Below are 15,613 nucleotides of genomic sequence, written 5' to 3'. Positions count from 1 at the left end.
GTGGGCACATCTTCTTCCCTGTCGTGATTAATATCTGCAGTTGAAACTGAGAATCTCAGATCACTTCGTGTCTGCCAACATAGCAGCAGCAGCTGAAGATGACCAACTTCCTCATGTGTCACATGGTGATCAGACGTTGCAACAAAAGACATGCAGGTGCTACAGAGAAGAGAAAAAGCTTCCAGCACCTGGTATTCCCAAGCAGTCTCCCATCCAAGTACTAACCAGGCCCAACCCTGCTTGGCTTCCGAGATCAGACGAGGTCGGGCATATTCAGGGTGGTGTGGCTGTAAGCAACAATATCTGTGAACAATATGCATTATATAGGTACTGGAATCATACGGTTACTCTATGTAACCAGATAATTGCAGAGAAAAGCTGATATGTAGTGGGCACATCTTAATCCCTGATGTGATTATTACCTGCAGTGGAAACTGAGACTCTCAGATCACTTTGTGTCTGCCAACAAAGCAGCAGCAGCTGAAGATGACCAACTTCCTCATGTGTCACTGGGTTATCAGACGTTGCAACAAAAGACATGCATGTGGTAGAGAGAAGAGAAAAAGCTTACAGCTCCTGGTATTCCCAAGCGATCTCCCATCCAAGTACTAACCAGGCCCAACCCTGCTTGGCTTCCGAGATCAGACGAGGTCGGGCATATTCAGGGTGGTGTGGCTGTAAGCAACAATGTCTGTCACAAATGTGCATTATATAGGTACTGGAATCATACGGTTCCTCTATGTAACCAGATAATTGCCGAGAAAGGCTGATATGTAGTGGGCACATCTTCATCCCTGATGTGATTATTACCTGCAGTTGAAACTGAGACTCTCAGATCACTTTGTGTCTGCCAACAAAGCAGCAGCAGCTGAAGATGACCAACTTCCTCATGTGTCACAGGGTGATCAGACGTTGCAACAAAAGACATGCAGGTGGTAGAGAGAAGAGAAAAAGCTTACAGCACCTGGTATTCCCAAACAGTCTCCCATCCAAGTACTAACCAGGCCCAACCCTGCTTGGCTTCCGAGATCAGACGAGGTCGGGCATATTCAGGGTGGTGTGGCTGTAAGCAACAATATCTGTGAACAATATGCATTATATAGGTACTGGAATCATACGGTTACTCTATGTAACCAGATAATTGCAGAGAAAGAATGATATGTATTTGGCACATCTTAATCCCTGATGTGATTACTACCTGCAGTGGAAACTGAGACTCTCAGATCACTTCGTGTCTCCCAACAAAGCAGCAGCAGCTGAAGATGACCAACTTCACAATATCTGTGAACAATGTGCATTATATAGGTACTGGAATCATACACTTCCTCTATGTAACCAGATAATTTTCGACAAAGGCTAACTTGTAGTGGGCACATCTTCATCCCTGATGTGATTATTATCTGTAGTTGAAACTGAGACTCTCAGATCACTTCGTGTCTGCCAACAAAGCAGCAGCAGCTGAAGATGACCAACTTCCTCATGTGTCACAGGGTGATCAGACGTTGCAACAAAAGACATGCAGGTGGTAGAGAGAAGACTAAAAGCTTACAGCACCTGGTATTCCCAAGCTGTCTCCGATCCAAGTACTAACCAGGCCCAACCCTGCTTGGCTTCCGAGATCAGACGAGGTCAGGCATATTCAGGGTGGTGTGGCCGTAAGCAACAATGTCTGTGAACAATGTGCATTATATAGGTACTGGAATCATACAGTTCCTCTATGTAACCAGATAATTGCCGAGAAAGGCTAACTTGTAGTGGGCACATCTTCTTCCCTGATGTGATTATTATCTGCGGTGGAAACTGAGACTCTCATATCACTTCGTGTCTGCCAACAAAGCAGCAGCAGCTGAAGATGACCAACTTCCTCACGTGTCACAGGGTGATCAGACGTTGCAACAAAAGACATGCAGGTGGTAGAGAGAAGACTAAAAGCTTACAGCACCTGGTATTCCCAACCTGTCGCCCATCCAAGTACTAACCAGGCCCAACCCTGCTTGGCTTCCGAGATCAGACGAGGTCGGGCATATTCAGGGTGGTGTGGCCGTAAGCAACAATGTCTGTCACAAATGTGCATTATATAGGTACTGGAATCATACAGTTCCTCGATGTAACCAGATAATTGCCGAGAAAGGCTAACTTGTATCGGGCACATCTTCTTCCCTGATGTGATTATTACCTGCAGTTGAAACTGAGACTCTCAGATCACTTTGTGTCTGCCTACAAAGCAGCAGCAGCTGAAGATGACCGACTTCCTCATGTGTCACAGGGTGATCAGACGTTGCAACAAAAGACATGCAGGTGGGAGAGAGAAGAGAAAAAGCTTACTGCACCTGGTATTCCCAAGCGGTCTCCCATCCAAGTACTAACCAGGCCCAACCCTAATTGGCTTCCAAGATCAGATGAGGTTGGGCATATTCAGGGTGGTGTGGCCGTAAGCACCAATGTCTGTCACAAATGTGCATTATATAGGTACTGGAATCATACAGTTCCTCGATGTAACCAGATAATTGCCGAGAAAGGCTAACTTGTAGTAGGCACATCTTCATCCCTGATGTTATTATTACCTGCAGTTGAAACTGAGACTCTCAGATCACTTCGTGTCTGCCAACAAAGCAGCAGCAGCTGAAGATGACCAACTTCCTCATGTGTCACAGGGTGATCAGACGTTGCAACAAAATACATTCAGGTTGTAGAGAGAAGAGAGAAAGCTTACAGCACCTGGTATTCCCAGGCGGTCTCCCATCCAAATACTAACCAGGCCCCCTGCTTAGCTTTCGAGATCAGGCGTGTTCAGGGTGGTGTGGCTGTAAGCAACAATGTCTGTGACAAATTTGCATTATATAGGTACTGGAATCATACAGTTCCTCGATGTAACCAGATAATTGCCGAGAAAGGCTAACTTGTAGTAGGCACATCTTCATCCCTGATGTGATTATTACCTGCAGTTGAAACTGAGACTCTCAGATCACTTCGTGTCTGCCAACAAAGCAGCAGCAGCTGAAGATGACCAACTTCCTCATGTGTCACAGGGTGATCAGACGTTGCAACAAAAGACATGCAGGTGCTAGAGAGAAGAGAAAAAGCTTACAGCACCTGGTATTCCCAAGTAGCCTCCCATCCATGTACAAACCAGGCCCAACCCTGCTTGGCTTCCGAGATCAGACGAGGTCGTGCATCTTCAGGGTGGTTTGGCCGTAAGTGACAATGTCTGTGAAAAATGTGCATTATATAGGTACTGGAATCATACAGTTCCTCTATGTAACCAGATAATTGCCAAGAAAGGCTGATATGTAGTGGGCATATCTTCATCCTTGATGTGATTATTACCTGTAGTTGAAACTGAGACTCTCAGATCACTTCGTGTCTGCCAACAAAGCAGCAGCAGCTGAAGATGACCAACTTCCTCATGTGTCACAGGGTGATCAGACGTTGCAACAAAAGACATGCATGTGGTAGAGAGAAGAGAAAAAGCTTACAGCACCTGGTATTCCCAAGCGGTCTCCCATCCAAGTACTAACCAGGCCCAACCCTGCTTGGCTTCCAAGATCAGACGAGGTCGGGCATATTCAGGGTGGTGTGGCTGTAAGTAACAATCTCTGTCACAAATGTGCATTATATAGGTACTGGAATCATACGGTTACTCTATGTAACCAGATAATTGCAGAGAAAGGCTGATGCGTAGTGGGCACATCTTAATCCCTGATGTGATTATTACCTTTAGTTGAAACTGAGACTCTCAGATCACTTCGTGTCTGCCAACAAAGCAGCAGCAGCTGAAGATGACCAACTTCCTCATGTGTCACAGGGTGATCAGACGTTGCAACAAAAGACATGCAGGTGGTAGAGAGAAGAGAAAAAGCTTACAGACCCTGGTATTCCCAAGCAGTCTCCCATCCAAGTACTAATCAGGCCCAACCCTGCTTGGCTTCCGAGATCAGACGAGGTCGGGCATGTTCAGGGTGGTGTGGCCGTAAGAAACAATGTCTGTGACAAATGTGAATTATATCGGTACTGGAATCATACAGTTCCTCTATGTAACCAGATAATTGCCGAGAAAGGCTAACTTGTAGTGGGCACATCTTCTTCCCTGATGTGATTATTATCTGCAGTTGAAACTTAGAATCTCAGATCACTTTTTGTCTGCCAACAAAGCAGCAGCAGCCGAAGATGACCAACTTCCTCATGTGTCACAGGGTGATCAGACGTTGCAACAAAAGACATGCAGGTGGTAGAGAGAAGAGAAAAAGCTTACAGCACCTGGCATTCCCAAGCGGTCTCCCATCCAAGTACTAACCAGGCCCAACCCTGCTTGGCTTCCGAGATCAGACGAGGTCGGGCATGTTCAGGGTGGTGTGGCCGTAAGCAACAATGTCTGTCACAAATGTGCATTATATAGGTACTGGAATCATACAGTTCCTCTATGTAACCAGATAATTGCCGAGAAAGGCTAACTTGTAGTGGGCACATCTTCTTCCCTGTCGTGATTAATATCTGCAGTTGAAACTGAGAATCTCAGATCACTTCGTGTCTGCCAACATAGCAGCAGCAGCTGAAGATGACCAACTTCCTCATGTGTCAAAGGGTGATCAGACGTTGCAACAAAAGACATGCAGGTGCTAGAGAGAAGAGAAAAAGCTTACAGCACCTGGTATTCCCAAGCAGTCTCCCATCCAAGTACTAACGAGGCCCAACCCTGCTTGGCTTCCGAGATCAGACGAGGTCGGGCATATTCAGGGTGGTGTGGCTGTAAGCAACAATATCTGTGAACAATATGCATTATATAGGTACTGGAATCATACGGTTACTCTATGTAACCAGATAATTGCAGAGAAAAGCTGATATGTAGTGGGCACATCTTAATCCCTGATGTGATTATTACCTGCAGTGGAAACTGAGACTCTCAGATCACTTCGTGTCTGCCAACAAAGCAGCAGCAGCTGAAGATGACCAACTTCCTCATGTGTCACAGGGTGATCAGACGTTGCAACAAAAGACATGCAGGTGGTAGAGAGACGAGAAAAAGCTTACAGACCCTGGTATTCCCAAGCGGTCTCCCATCCAAGTACTAACCAGGCCCAACCCTGCTTGGCTTCCGAGATCAGACGAGGTCGGGCATGTTCAGGGTGGTGTGGCCGTAAGCAACAATGTCTGTCACAAATGTGCATTATATAGGTACTGGAATCATACGGTTACACTATGTAACCAGATAATTGCCGAGAAAGGCTGATATGTAGTGGGCACATCTTCATCCCTGATGTGATTATTACCTGCAGTTGAAACTGAGACTCTCAGATCACTTCGTGTCTGCCAACAAACCAGCAGCAGCTGAAGATGACCAACTTCCTCATGTGTCACAGGGTGATCAGACGTTGCAACAAAAGACATGCAAGTGGTAGAGAGAAGAGAAAAAGCTTACAGCACCTGGTATTCCCAAGCGGTCTCCCATCCAAGTACTAACCAGGCCCAACCCTGCTTGGCTTCCGAGATCAGAAGAGGTCGGGCATGTTCAGGGTGGTGTGGCCGTAAGCAACAATGTCTGTGACAAATGTGCATTATATAGGTACTGGAATCATACAGTTCCTCTATGTAACCAGATAATTGCCGAGAAAGGCTAACTTGTAGTGGGCACATCTTCTTCCCTGTCGTGATTAATATCTGCAGTTGAAACTGAGAATCTCAGATCACTTCGTGTCTGCCAACATAGCAGCAGCAGCTGAAGATGACCAACTTCCTCATGTGTCACAGGGTGATCAGACGTTGCAACAAAAGACATGCAGGTGCTAGAGAGAAGAGAAAAAGCTTACAGCACCTGGTATTCCCAAGCAGTCTCCCATCCAAGTACTAACCAGGCCCAACCCTGCTTGGCTTCCGAGATCAGACGAGGTCGGGCATATTCAGGGTGGTGTGGCTGTAAGCAACAATATCTGTGAACAATATGCATTATATAGGTACTGGAATCATACGGTTACTCTATGTAACCAGATAATTGCAGAGAAAAGCTGATATGTAGTGGGCACATCTTAATCCCTGATGTGATTATTACCTGCAGTGGAAACTGAGACTCTCAGATCACTTCGTGTCTGCCAACAAAGCAGCAGCAGCTGAAGATGACCAACTTCCTCATGTGTCACTGGGTGATCAGACGTTGCAACAAAAGACATGCATGTGGTAGAGAGAAGAGAAAAAGCTTACAGCTCCTGGTATTCCCAAGCGATCTCCCATCCAAGTACTAACCAGGCCCAACCCTGCTTGGCTTCCGAGATCAGACGAGGTCGGGCATATTCAGGGTGGTGTGGCTGTAAGCAACAATGTCTGTCACAAATGTGCATTATATAGGTACTGGAATCATACGGTTACACTATGTAACCAGATAATTGCCGAGAAAGGCTGATATGTAGTGGGCACATCTTCATCCCTGATGTGATTATTACTTGCAGTTGAAACTGAGACTCTCAGATCACTTCGTGTCTGCCAACAAACCAGCAGCAGCTGAAGATGACCAACTTCCTCATGTGTCACAGGGTGATCAGACGTTGCAACAAAAGACATGCAAGTGGTAGAGAGAAGAGAAAAAGCTTACAGCACCTGGTATTCCCAAGCGGTCTCCCATCCAAGTACTAACCAGGCCCAACCCTGCTTGGCTTCCGAGATCAGACGAGGTCGGGCATGTTCAGGGTGGTGTGGCCGTAAGCAACAATGTCTGTGACAAATGTGCATTATATAGGTACTGGAATCATACAGTTCCTCTATGTAACCAGATAATTGCCGAGAAAGGCTAACTTGTAGTGGGCACATCTTCTTCCCTGTCGTGATTAATATCTGCAGTTGAAACTGAGAATCTCAGATCACTTCGTGTCTGCCAACATAGCAGCAGCAGCTGAAGATGACCAACTTCCTCATGTGTCACATGGTGATCAGACGTTGCAACAAAAGACATGCAGGTGCTACAGAGAAGAGAAAAAGCTTCCAGCACCTGGTATTCCCAAGCAGTCTCCCATCCAAGTACTAACCAGGCCCAACCCTGCTTGGCTTCCGAGATCAGACGAGGTCGGGCATATTCAGGGTGGTGTGGCTGTAAGCAACAATATCTGTGAACAATATGCATTATATAGGTACTGGAATCATACGGTTACTCTATGTAACCAGATAATTGCAGAGAAAAGCTGATATGTAGTGGGCACATCTTAATCCCTGATGTGATTATTACCTGCAGTGGAAACTGAGACTCTCAGATCACTTTGTGTCTGCCAACAAAGCAGCAGCAGCTGAAGATGACCAACTTCCTCATGTGTCACTGGGTTATCAGACGTTGCAACAAAAGACATGCATGTGGTAGAGAGAAGAGAAAAAGCTTACAGCTCCTGGTATTCCCAAGCGATCTCCCATCCAAGTACTAACCAGGCCCAACCCTGCTTGGCTTCCGAGATCAGACGAGGTCGGGCATATTCAGGGTGGTGTGGCTGTAAGCAACAATGTCTGTCACAAATGTGCATTATATAGGTACTGGAATCATACGGTTCCTCTATGTAACCAGATAATTGCCGAGAAAGGCTGATATGTAGTGGGCACATCTTCATCCCTGATGTGATTATTACCTGCAGTTGAAACTGAGACTCTCAGATCACTTTGTGTCTGCCAACAAAGCAGCAGCAGCTGAAGATGACCAACTTCCTCATGTGTCACAGGGTGATCAGACGTTGCAACAAAAGACATGCATGTGGTAGAGAGAAGAGAAAAAGCTTACAGCTCCTGGTATTCCCAAGCGATCTCCCATCCAAGTACTAACCAGGCCCAACCCTGCTTGGCTTCCGAGATCAGACGAGGTCGGGTATATTCAGGGTGGTGTGGCCATAAGCAGCAATGTCTGTAACAAATGTGCATTATATCGGTACTGGAATCATACAGTTCCTCTATGTAACCAGATAATTGCCGAGAAAGGCTGATATGTAGTGGGCACATCTTCTTCCCTGTGGTGATTATTCTCTCCAGCGGAAACTGAAACTCTCAGATCACTTCGTGTCTGCCAACATAGCAGCAGCTGAAGATGACCAACTTCCTCATGTGTCACAGGGTGATCAGACGTTGCAACAAAAGACATGCAGGTGGTAGAGAGAAGAGAAAAAGCTTACAGCACCTGGTATTCCCAAACAGTCTCCCATCCAAGTACTAACCAGGCCCAACCCTGCTTGGCTTCCGAGATCAGACGAGGTCGGGCATATTCAGGGTGGTGTGGCTGTAAGCAACAATGTCTGTGACAAATGTGCATTATATAGGTACTGGAATCATACAGTTCCTCTATGGAACCAGATAATTGCCGAGAAAGGCTAACTTGTAGTGGGCACATCTTCTTCCCTGTCGTGATTAATATCTGCAGTTGAAACTGAGAATCTCAGATCACTTCGTGTCTGCCAACATAGCAGCAGCAGCTGAAGATGACCAACTTCCTCATGTGTCACATGGTGATCAGACGTTGCAACAAAAGACATGCAGGTGGTAGAGAGAAGAGAAAAAGCTTACAGTACCTGGTATTCCCAAGCAGTCTCCCATCCAAGTACTAACCAGGCCCAACCCTGCTTGGCTTCCGAGATCAGACGAGGTCGGGCATATTCAGGGTGGTGTGGCTGTAAGCAACAATATCTGTGAACAATATGCATTATATAGGTACTGGAATCATACGGTTACTCTATGTAACCAGATAATTGCAGAGAAAGAATGATATGTATTTGGCACATCTTAATCCCTGATGTGATTACTACCTGCAGTTGAAACTGAGACTCTCAGATCACTTCGTGTCTGCCAACAAAGCAGCAGCAGCTGAAGATGACCAACTTCCTCATGTGTCACAGGGTGATCAGACGTTGCAACAAAAGACATGCACGTGGTAGAGAGAAGAGAAAAAGCTTACAGCACCTGGTATTCCCAAGCGGTCTCCCATCCAAGTACTAACCAGGCCCAACCCTGCTTGGCCTCCGAGATCAGACGAGGTCGGGCATGTTCAGGGTGGTGTGGCCGTAAGCAACAATGTCTGTGACAAAGGTGCATTATATCGGTACTGGAATCATACAGTTCCTCTATGTAACCAGATAATTGCCGAGAAAGGCTGATATGTAGTGGGCACATCTTCATCCCTGATGTGATTATTACCTGCAGTTGAAACTGAGACTCTCAGTTCACTTCGTGGCTGCCAACAAAGCAGCAGCAGCTGAAGATGACCAACTTCCTCTTGGGTCACAGGGTGATCAGACGTTGCAACAAAAGACATGCAGGTGGTCGAGAGAAGAGAAAGAGCTTATAGCACCTGGTATTCCCAAGCGGTCTCCCATCCAAGTAAAAACCAAGCCCAACCCTGCTTGGCTTCCGAGATCAGACAAAGTCGGGCATATTCAGGGTGGTGTGGCCGTAAGCAACAATATCTGTGAACAATGTGCATTTTATAGGTACTGGAATCATACGGTTACTCTATGTAACCAGATAATTGCAGAGAAAGAATGATATGTAGTGGGCACATCTTAATCCCTGATGTGATTATTACCTGCAGTTGAAACTGAGACTCTCAGATCACTTCGTGTCTGCCAACAAAGCAGCAGCAGCTGAAGATGACAAACTTCCTCATGTGTCACAGGGTGATCAGACGTTGCAACAAAAGACATGCATGTGGTAGAGAGAAGAGAAAAAGCTTATAGCACCTGGTATTCCCAAACAGTCTCCCATCCAAGTACTAACCAGGCCCAACCCTGCTTGGCCTCCGAGATCAGACGAGGTCGGGTATGTTGAGGGTGGTGTGGCCGTAAGCAACAATGTCTGTGACAAAGGTGCATTATATCGGTACTGGAATCATACAGTTCCTCTATGTAACCAGATAATTGCCGAGAAAGGCTGATATGTAGTGGGCATATCTTCATCCTTGATGTGATTACTACCTGTAGTTGAAACTGAGACTCTCAGATCACTTCGTGTCTGCCAACAAAGCAGCAGCAGCTGGACATGACCAACTTCCTCATGTGTCACAGGGTGATCAGACGTTGCAACAAAAGACATGCACGTGGTAGAGAGAAGAGAAAAAGCTTATAGCACCTGGTATTCCCAAGCAGTCTCCCATCCAAGTACTAACCAGGCCCAACCCTGCTTGGCCTCCGAGATCAGACGAGGTTGGGCATGTTCAGGGTGGTGTGGCCGTAAGCAACAATATCTGTGACAAAGTTGCATTATATCGGTACTGGAATCATACAGTTCCTCTATGTAACCAGATAATTGCCGAGAAAGGCTGATATGTAGTGGGCACATCTTCTTCCCTGTGGTGATTATTCTCTCCAGCGGTAACTGAAACTCTCAGATCACTTCGTGTCTGCCAACAAAGCAGCAGCAGCTGAAGATGACCAACTTCCTCATGTGTCACAGGGTGATCAGACGTTGCAACAAAAGACATGCAGGTGGTAGAGAGAAGAGAAAAAGCTTATAGCACCAGGTATTCCCAAGCGGTCTCCCATCCAAGTACTAACCAGGCCCAACCCTGCTTGGCTTCCGAGATCAGACGAGGTCGGGCATATTCAGGGTGGTGTGGCTGTAAGCAACAATGTCTGTCACAAATGTGCATTATATAGGTACTAGAATCATACGATTACTCTATGTAACCAGATAATTGCCGAGAAAGGCTGATATGTAGTGGGCACATCTTCATCCCTGATGTGATTATTACCTGCAGTTGAAACTGAGACTCTCAGTTCACTTCGTGTCTGCCAACAAAGCAGCAGCAGCTGAAGATGACCAACTTCCTCTTGGGTCACAGGGTGATCAGACGTTGCAACAAAAGACATGCACGTGGTCGAGAGAAGAGAAAGAGCTTATAGCACCTGGTATTCCCAAGCGGTCTCCCATCCAAGTAAAAACCAGGCCCAACCCTGCTTGGCTTCTGAGATCAGACAAAGTCGGGCATATTCAGGGTGGTGTGGCCGTAAGCAACAATATCTGTGAACAATGTGCATTTTATAGGTACTGGAATCATACGGTTACTCTATGTAACCAGATAATTGCAGAGAAAGAATGATATGTAGTGGGCACATCTTAATCCCTGATGTGATTATTACCTGCAGTTGAAACTGAGACTCTCAGATCACTTCGTGTCTGCCAACAAAGCAGCAGCAGCTGAAGATGACAAACTTCCTCATGTGTCACAGGGTGATCAGACGTTGCAACAAAAGACATGTAGGTGGTAGAAAGAAGAGAAAAAGCTTACAGCACCTGGTATTCCCAAGCAGTCTCCCATCCAAGTACTAATCAGGCCCAACCCTGCTTGGCTTCCGAGATCAGACGAGGTCGGGCATATTCAGGGTGGTGTGGCCGTAAGCAACAATATCTGTGAACAATGTGCATTATATAGGTACTGGAATCATATGGTTACTCTATGTAACCAGATAATTGCAGAGAAAGAATGATATGTAGTGGGCACATCTTAATCCCTGATGTGATTATTACCTGCAGTTGAAACTGAGACTCTCAGATCACTTCGTGTCTGCCAACAAAGCAGCAGCAGCTGAAGATGACCAACTTCCTCATGTGTCACAGGGTGATCAGACGTTGCAACAAAAGACATGCATGTGGTAGAGAGAAGAGAAAAAGCTTACAGCACCTGGTATTCCCAAGCGGTCTCCCATCCAAGTACTAACCAGGCCCAACCTTGCTTGGCTTCCGAGATCAGACGAGGTCGGGCATATTCAGGGTGGTGTGGCTGTAAGCAACAATGTCTGTCACAAATGTGCATTATATCGGTACTGGAATCATACAGTTCCTCTATGTAACCAGATAATTGCCGAGAAAGGCTGATATGTAGTGGGCATATCTTCATCCTTGATGTGATTACTACCTGTAGTTGAAACTGAGACTCTCAGATCACTTCGTGTCTGCCAACAAAGCAGCAGCAGCTGGACATGACCAACTTCCTCATGTGTCACAGGGTGATCAGACGTTGCAACAAAAGACATGCACGTGGTAGAGAGAAGAGAAAAAGCTTACAGCACCTGGTATTCCCAAGCGGTCTCCCATCCAAGTACTAACCAGGCCCAACCCTGCTTGGCCTCCGAGATCAGACGAGGTTGGGCATGTTCAGGGTGGTGTGGCCGTAAGCAACAATATCTGTGACAAAGTTGCATTATATCGGTACTGGAATCATACAGTTCCTCTATGTAACCAGATAATTGCCGAGAAAGGCTGATATGTAGTGGGCACATCTTCTTCCCTGTGGTGATTATTCTCTCCAGCGGAAACTGAGACTCTCAGATCACTTTGTGTCTGCCAACAAAGCAGCAGCAGCTGAAGATGACCAACTTCCTCATGTGTCACAGGGTGATCAGACGTTGCAACAAAAGACATGCAGGTGGTAGAGAGAAGAGAAAAAGCTTATAGAACCTGGTATTCCCAAGCGGTCTCCCATCCAAGTACTAACCAGGCCCAACCCTGCTTGGCTTCCGAGATCAGACGAGGTCGGGCATATTCAGGGTGGTGTGGCTGTAAGCAACAATGTCTGTCACAAATGTGCATTATATAGGTACTAGAATCATACGATTACTCTATGTAACCAGATAATTGCCGAGAAAGGCTGATATGTAGTGGGCACATCTTCATCCCTTATGTGATTATTATCTGCAGTTGAAACTGAGACTCTCAGATCACTTCGTGTCTGCCAACAAAGCAGCAGCAGCTGAAGATGACAAACTTCCTCATGTGTCACAGGGTGATCAGACGTTGCAACAAAAGACATGTAGGTGGTAGAAAGAAGAGAAAAAGCTTACAGCACCTGGTATTCCCAAGCAGTCTCCCATCCAAGTACTAATCAGGCCCAACCCTGCTTGGCTTCCGAGATCAGACGAGGTCGGGCATATTCAGGGTGGTGTGGCCGTAAGCAACAATATCTGTGAACAATGTGCATTATATAGGTACTGGAATCATACAGTTCCTCTATGTAACCAGATAATTGCCGAGAAAGGCTGATATGTAGTGGGCACATCTTCATCCCTGATGTGATTATTACCTGCAGTTGAAACTGAGACTCTCAGTTCACTTCGTGTCTGCCAACAAAGCAGCAGCAGCTGAAGATGACCAACTTCCTCTTGGGTCACAGGGTGATCAGACGTTGCAACAAAAGACATGCAGGTGGTCGAGAGAAGAGAAAGAGCTTATAGCACCTGGTATTCCCAAGCAGTCTCCCATCCAAGTAAAAACCAGGCCCAACCCTGCTTGGCTTCCGAGATCAGACAAAGTCGGGCATATTCAGGGTGGTGTGGCCGTAAGCAACAATATCTGTGAACAATGTGCATTATATAGGTACTGGAATCATATGGTTACTCTATGTAACCAGATAATTGCAGAGAAAGAATGATATGTAGTGGGCACATCTTAATCCCTGATGTGATTATTACCTGCAGTTGAAACTGAGACTCTCAGATCACTTCGTGTCTGCCAACAAAGCAGTAGCAGCTGAAGATGACCAACTTCCTCATGTGTCACAGGGTGATCAGACGTTGCAACAAAAGACATGCATGTGGTAGAGAGAAGAGAAAAAGCTTACAGCACCTGGTATTCCCAAGCGGTCTCCCATCCAAGTACTAACCAGGCCCAACCTTGCTTGGCTTCCGAGATCAGACGAGGTCGGGCATATTCAGGGTGGTGTGGCTGTAAGCAACAATGTCTGTCACAAATGTGCATTATATCGGTACTGGAATCATACAGTTCCTCTATGTAACCAGATAATTGCCGAGAAAGGCTGATATGTAGTGGGCATATCTTCATCCTTGATGTGATTACTACCTGCAGTTGAAACTGAGACTCTCAGATCACTTCGTGTCTGCCAACAAAGCAGCAGCAGCTGAAGATGACCAACTTCCTCATGTGTCACAGGGTGATCAGACGTTGCAACAAAAGACATGCACGTGGTAGAGAGAAGAGAAAAAGCTTATAGCACCTGGTATTCCCAAGCGGTCTCCCATCCAAGTACTAACCAGGCCCAACCCTGCTTGGCCTCCGAGATCAGACGAGGTCGGGCATGTTCAGGGTGGTGTGGCCGTAAGCAACAATGTCTGGGACAAAGGTGCATTATATCGGTACTGGAATCATACAGTTCCTCTATGTAACCAGATAATTGCCGAGAAAGGCTGATATGTAGTGGGCATATCTTCATCCTTGATGTGATTACTACCTGTAGTTGAAACTGAGACTCTCAGATCACTTCGTGTCTGCCAACAAAGCAGCAGCAGCTGGACATGACCAACTTCCTCATGTGTCACAGGGTGATCAGACGTTGCAACAAAAGACATGCACGTGGTAGAGAGAACAGAAAAAGCTTACAGCACCTGGTATTCCCAAGCGGTCTCCCATCCAAGTACTAACCAGGCCCAACCCTGCTTGGCCTCCGAGATCAGACGAGGTTGGGCATGTTCAGGGTGGTGTGGCCGTAAGCAACAATATCTGTGACAAAGTTGCATTATATCGGTACTGGAATCATACAGTTCCTCTATGTAACCAGATAATTGCCGAGAAAGGCTGATATGTAGTGGGCACATCTTCTTCCCTGTGGTGATTATTCTCTCCAGCGGTAACTGAAACTCTCAGATCACTTCGTGTCTGCCAACAAAGCAGCAGCAGCTGAAGATGACCAACTTCCTCATGTGTCACAGGGTGATCAGACGTTGCAACAAAAGACATGCAGGTGGTAGAGAGAAGAGAAAAAGCTTATAGCACCTGGTATTCCCAAGCGGTCTCCCATCCAAGTACTAACCAGGCCCAACCCTGCTTGGCCTCCGAGATCAGACGAGGTCAGGCATATTCAGGGTGGTGTGGCTGTAAGCAACAATGTCTGTCACAAATGTGCATTATATAGGTACTAGAATCATACGATTACTCTATGTAACCAGATAATTGCCGAGAAAGGCTGATATGTTGTGGGCACATCTTCATCCCTGATGTGATTATTACCTGCAGTTGAAACTGAGACTCTCAGATCACTTCGTGTCTGCCAACAAAGCAGCAGCAGCTGAAGATGACAAACTTCCTCATGTGTCACAGGGTGATCAGACGTTGCAACAAAAGACATGTAGGTGGTAGAAAGAAGAGAAAAAGCTTACAGCACCTGGTATTCCCAAGCGGTCTCCCATCCAAGTACTAATCAGGCCCAACCCTGCTTGGCTTCCGAGATCAGACGAGGTCGGGCATATTCAGGGTGGTGTGGCCGTAAGCAACAATATCTGTGAACAATGTGCATTATATAGGTACTGGAATCATACAGTTCCTCTATGTAACCAGATAATTGCCGAGAAAGGCTAACTTGTAGTGGGCACATCTTCATCCCTGATGTGATTATTACCTGCAGTTGAAACTGAGACTCTCAGATCACTTCGTGTCTGCCAACAAAGCAGCAGCAGCTGAAGATGACCAACTTCCTCATGTGTCACAGGGTGATCAGACGTTGCAACAAAAGACATGCATGTGGTAGAGAGAAGAGAAAAAGCTTAAAGCACCTGGTATTCCCAAGTGGTCTCCCATCCAAGTACTAACCAGGCCCAACCCTGCTTGGCTTCCGAGATCAGACGAGGTCGGGCATATTGAGGGTGGTGTGGCTGTAAGC

At 46.4% G+C, this 15,613-nt stretch overlaps 24 non-coding genes and 16 pseudogenes across 24 annotated transcripts; all 40 read right to left on the bottom strand.

Moving 5' to 3' along the window:
• Positions 1 to 176: 176 nt before the first annotated feature.
• On the bottom strand, positions 177 to 295 carry LOC140298582 (5S ribosomal RNA). Its single transcript, XR_011914215.1, has one exon. It is a non-coding gene; the product is annotated as a 5S ribosomal RNA (ribosomal RNA).
• A 269-nt stretch (positions 296 to 564) lies between these two features.
• On the bottom strand, positions 565 to 683 carry LOC140297624 (5S ribosomal RNA). The gene has a single exon (XR_011913343.1). It is a non-coding gene; the product is annotated as a 5S ribosomal RNA (ribosomal RNA).
• A 269-nt stretch (positions 684 to 952) lies between these two features.
• Positions 953 to 1,071, bottom strand: LOC140291202 (5S ribosomal RNA). Its single transcript, XR_011912430.1, has one exon. It is a non-coding gene; the product is annotated as a 5S ribosomal RNA (ribosomal RNA).
• Positions 1,072 to 1,542: 471 nt separating this feature from the next.
• Positions 1,543 to 1,661, bottom strand: LOC140299236 (5S ribosomal RNA; annotated as a pseudogene).
• A 269-nt stretch (positions 1,662 to 1,930) lies between these two features.
• On the bottom strand, positions 1,931 to 2,049 carry LOC140299527 (5S ribosomal RNA; annotated as a pseudogene).
• A 269-nt stretch (positions 2,050 to 2,318) lies between these two features.
• LOC140300256 (5S ribosomal RNA) lies at positions 2,319 to 2,437 on the bottom strand (annotated as a pseudogene).
• Positions 2,438 to 2,706: 269 nt separating this feature from the next.
• LOC140297159 (5S ribosomal RNA) lies at positions 2,707 to 2,812 on the bottom strand (annotated as a pseudogene).
• A 269-nt stretch (positions 2,813 to 3,081) lies between these two features.
• On the bottom strand, positions 3,082 to 3,200 carry LOC140291257 (5S ribosomal RNA; annotated as a pseudogene).
• Positions 3,201 to 3,469: 269 nt separating this feature from the next.
• LOC140297739 (5S ribosomal RNA) lies at positions 3,470 to 3,588 on the bottom strand. The gene has a single exon (XR_011913448.1). It is a non-coding gene; the product is annotated as a 5S ribosomal RNA (ribosomal RNA).
• Positions 3,589 to 3,857: 269 nt separating this feature from the next.
• Positions 3,858 to 3,976, bottom strand: LOC140316222 (5S ribosomal RNA; annotated as a pseudogene).
• Positions 3,977 to 4,245: 269 nt separating this feature from the next.
• LOC140300849 (5S ribosomal RNA) lies at positions 4,246 to 4,364 on the bottom strand. The gene has a single exon (XR_011914872.1). It is a non-coding gene; the product is annotated as a 5S ribosomal RNA (ribosomal RNA).
• A 269-nt stretch (positions 4,365 to 4,633) lies between these two features.
• On the bottom strand, positions 4,634 to 4,752 carry LOC140299739 (5S ribosomal RNA; annotated as a pseudogene).
• Positions 4,753 to 5,021: 269 nt separating this feature from the next.
• On the bottom strand, positions 5,022 to 5,140 carry LOC140298427 (5S ribosomal RNA). The gene has a single exon (XR_011914075.1). It is a non-coding gene; the product is annotated as a 5S ribosomal RNA (ribosomal RNA).
• A 269-nt stretch (positions 5,141 to 5,409) lies between these two features.
• LOC140300776 (5S ribosomal RNA) lies at positions 5,410 to 5,528 on the bottom strand. The gene has a single exon (XR_011914866.1). It is a non-coding gene; the product is annotated as a 5S ribosomal RNA (ribosomal RNA).
• Positions 5,529 to 5,797: 269 nt separating this feature from the next.
• LOC140275667 (5S ribosomal RNA) lies at positions 5,798 to 5,916 on the bottom strand. Its single transcript, XR_011908422.1, has one exon. It is a non-coding gene; the product is annotated as a 5S ribosomal RNA (ribosomal RNA).
• A 269-nt stretch (positions 5,917 to 6,185) lies between these two features.
• LOC140297623 (5S ribosomal RNA) lies at positions 6,186 to 6,304 on the bottom strand. The gene has a single exon (XR_011913342.1). It is a non-coding gene; the product is annotated as a 5S ribosomal RNA (ribosomal RNA).
• A 269-nt stretch (positions 6,305 to 6,573) lies between these two features.
• LOC140297544 (5S ribosomal RNA) lies at positions 6,574 to 6,692 on the bottom strand. Its single transcript, XR_011913270.1, has one exon. It is a non-coding gene; the product is annotated as a 5S ribosomal RNA (ribosomal RNA).
• Positions 6,693 to 6,961: 269 nt separating this feature from the next.
• Positions 6,962 to 7,080, bottom strand: LOC140298581 (5S ribosomal RNA). Its single transcript, XR_011914214.1, has one exon. It is a non-coding gene; the product is annotated as a 5S ribosomal RNA (ribosomal RNA).
• A 269-nt stretch (positions 7,081 to 7,349) lies between these two features.
• Positions 7,350 to 7,468, bottom strand: LOC140297622 (5S ribosomal RNA). The gene has a single exon (XR_011913341.1). It is a non-coding gene; the product is annotated as a 5S ribosomal RNA (ribosomal RNA).
• Positions 7,469 to 7,737: 269 nt separating this feature from the next.
• Positions 7,738 to 7,856, bottom strand: LOC140296844 (5S ribosomal RNA). Its single transcript, XR_011913003.1, has one exon. It is a non-coding gene; the product is annotated as a 5S ribosomal RNA (ribosomal RNA).
• Positions 7,857 to 8,122: 266 nt separating this feature from the next.
• Positions 8,123 to 8,241, bottom strand: LOC140291190 (5S ribosomal RNA). Its single transcript, XR_011912429.1, has one exon. It is a non-coding gene; the product is annotated as a 5S ribosomal RNA (ribosomal RNA).
• A 269-nt stretch (positions 8,242 to 8,510) lies between these two features.
• On the bottom strand, positions 8,511 to 8,629 carry LOC140297471 (5S ribosomal RNA). Its single transcript, XR_011913204.1, has one exon. It is a non-coding gene; the product is annotated as a 5S ribosomal RNA (ribosomal RNA).
• Positions 8,630 to 8,898: 269 nt separating this feature from the next.
• Positions 8,899 to 9,017, bottom strand: LOC140288384 (5S ribosomal RNA). Its single transcript, XR_011912155.1, has one exon. It is a non-coding gene; the product is annotated as a 5S ribosomal RNA (ribosomal RNA).
• A 269-nt stretch (positions 9,018 to 9,286) lies between these two features.
• LOC140291048 (5S ribosomal RNA) lies at positions 9,287 to 9,405 on the bottom strand (annotated as a pseudogene).
• A 269-nt stretch (positions 9,406 to 9,674) lies between these two features.
• Positions 9,675 to 9,793, bottom strand: LOC140314243 (5S ribosomal RNA; annotated as a pseudogene).
• A 269-nt stretch (positions 9,794 to 10,062) lies between these two features.
• On the bottom strand, positions 10,063 to 10,181 carry LOC140275776 (5S ribosomal RNA; annotated as a pseudogene).
• Positions 10,182 to 10,450: 269 nt separating this feature from the next.
• On the bottom strand, positions 10,451 to 10,569 carry LOC140290142 (5S ribosomal RNA). Its single transcript, XR_011912324.1, has one exon. It is a non-coding gene; the product is annotated as a 5S ribosomal RNA (ribosomal RNA).
• A 269-nt stretch (positions 10,570 to 10,838) lies between these two features.
• Positions 10,839 to 10,957, bottom strand: LOC140292884 (5S ribosomal RNA; annotated as a pseudogene).
• Positions 10,958 to 11,226: 269 nt separating this feature from the next.
• On the bottom strand, positions 11,227 to 11,345 carry LOC140288628 (5S ribosomal RNA). The gene has a single exon (XR_011912178.1). It is a non-coding gene; the product is annotated as a 5S ribosomal RNA (ribosomal RNA).
• A 269-nt stretch (positions 11,346 to 11,614) lies between these two features.
• LOC140289004 (5S ribosomal RNA) lies at positions 11,615 to 11,733 on the bottom strand. The gene has a single exon (XR_011912214.1). It is a non-coding gene; the product is annotated as a 5S ribosomal RNA (ribosomal RNA).
• Positions 11,734 to 12,002: 269 nt separating this feature from the next.
• LOC140299135 (5S ribosomal RNA) lies at positions 12,003 to 12,121 on the bottom strand (annotated as a pseudogene).
• Positions 12,122 to 12,390: 269 nt separating this feature from the next.
• Positions 12,391 to 12,509, bottom strand: LOC140299020 (5S ribosomal RNA). The gene has a single exon (XR_011914609.1). It is a non-coding gene; the product is annotated as a 5S ribosomal RNA (ribosomal RNA).
• Positions 12,510 to 12,778: 269 nt separating this feature from the next.
• LOC140288617 (5S ribosomal RNA) lies at positions 12,779 to 12,897 on the bottom strand. The gene has a single exon (XR_011912177.1). It is a non-coding gene; the product is annotated as a 5S ribosomal RNA (ribosomal RNA).
• A 269-nt stretch (positions 12,898 to 13,166) lies between these two features.
• Positions 13,167 to 13,285, bottom strand: LOC140291591 (5S ribosomal RNA; annotated as a pseudogene).
• A 269-nt stretch (positions 13,286 to 13,554) lies between these two features.
• LOC140288992 (5S ribosomal RNA) lies at positions 13,555 to 13,673 on the bottom strand. Its single transcript, XR_011912213.1, has one exon. It is a non-coding gene; the product is annotated as a 5S ribosomal RNA (ribosomal RNA).
• Positions 13,674 to 13,942: 269 nt separating this feature from the next.
• On the bottom strand, positions 13,943 to 14,061 carry LOC140298304 (5S ribosomal RNA). Its single transcript, XR_011913963.1, has one exon. It is a non-coding gene; the product is annotated as a 5S ribosomal RNA (ribosomal RNA).
• Positions 14,062 to 14,330: 269 nt separating this feature from the next.
• Positions 14,331 to 14,449, bottom strand: LOC140299134 (5S ribosomal RNA; annotated as a pseudogene).
• Positions 14,450 to 14,718: 269 nt separating this feature from the next.
• LOC140299878 (5S ribosomal RNA) lies at positions 14,719 to 14,837 on the bottom strand (annotated as a pseudogene).
• A 269-nt stretch (positions 14,838 to 15,106) lies between these two features.
• On the bottom strand, positions 15,107 to 15,225 carry LOC140299573 (5S ribosomal RNA). Its single transcript, XR_011914746.1, has one exon. It is a non-coding gene; the product is annotated as a 5S ribosomal RNA (ribosomal RNA).
• Positions 15,226 to 15,494: 269 nt separating this feature from the next.
• LOC140299292 (5S ribosomal RNA) lies at positions 15,495 to 15,613 on the bottom strand (annotated as a pseudogene).

The sequence above is a fragment of the Leuresthes tenuis genome, unplaced genomic scaffold, assembly GCF_036924035.1.
Source record: "Leuresthes tenuis unplaced genomic scaffold, fLeuTen1.0.hap1 SCAF_1, whole genome shotgun sequence".
Classification (NCBI taxonomy): Eukaryota; Metazoa; Chordata; class Actinopteri; order Atheriniformes; family Atherinopsidae; genus Leuresthes; species Leuresthes tenuis.
The sequence above is the reverse complement of the archived record's forward strand: the minus strand, read 5'-3'. Positions and strand labels throughout refer to the sequence as shown.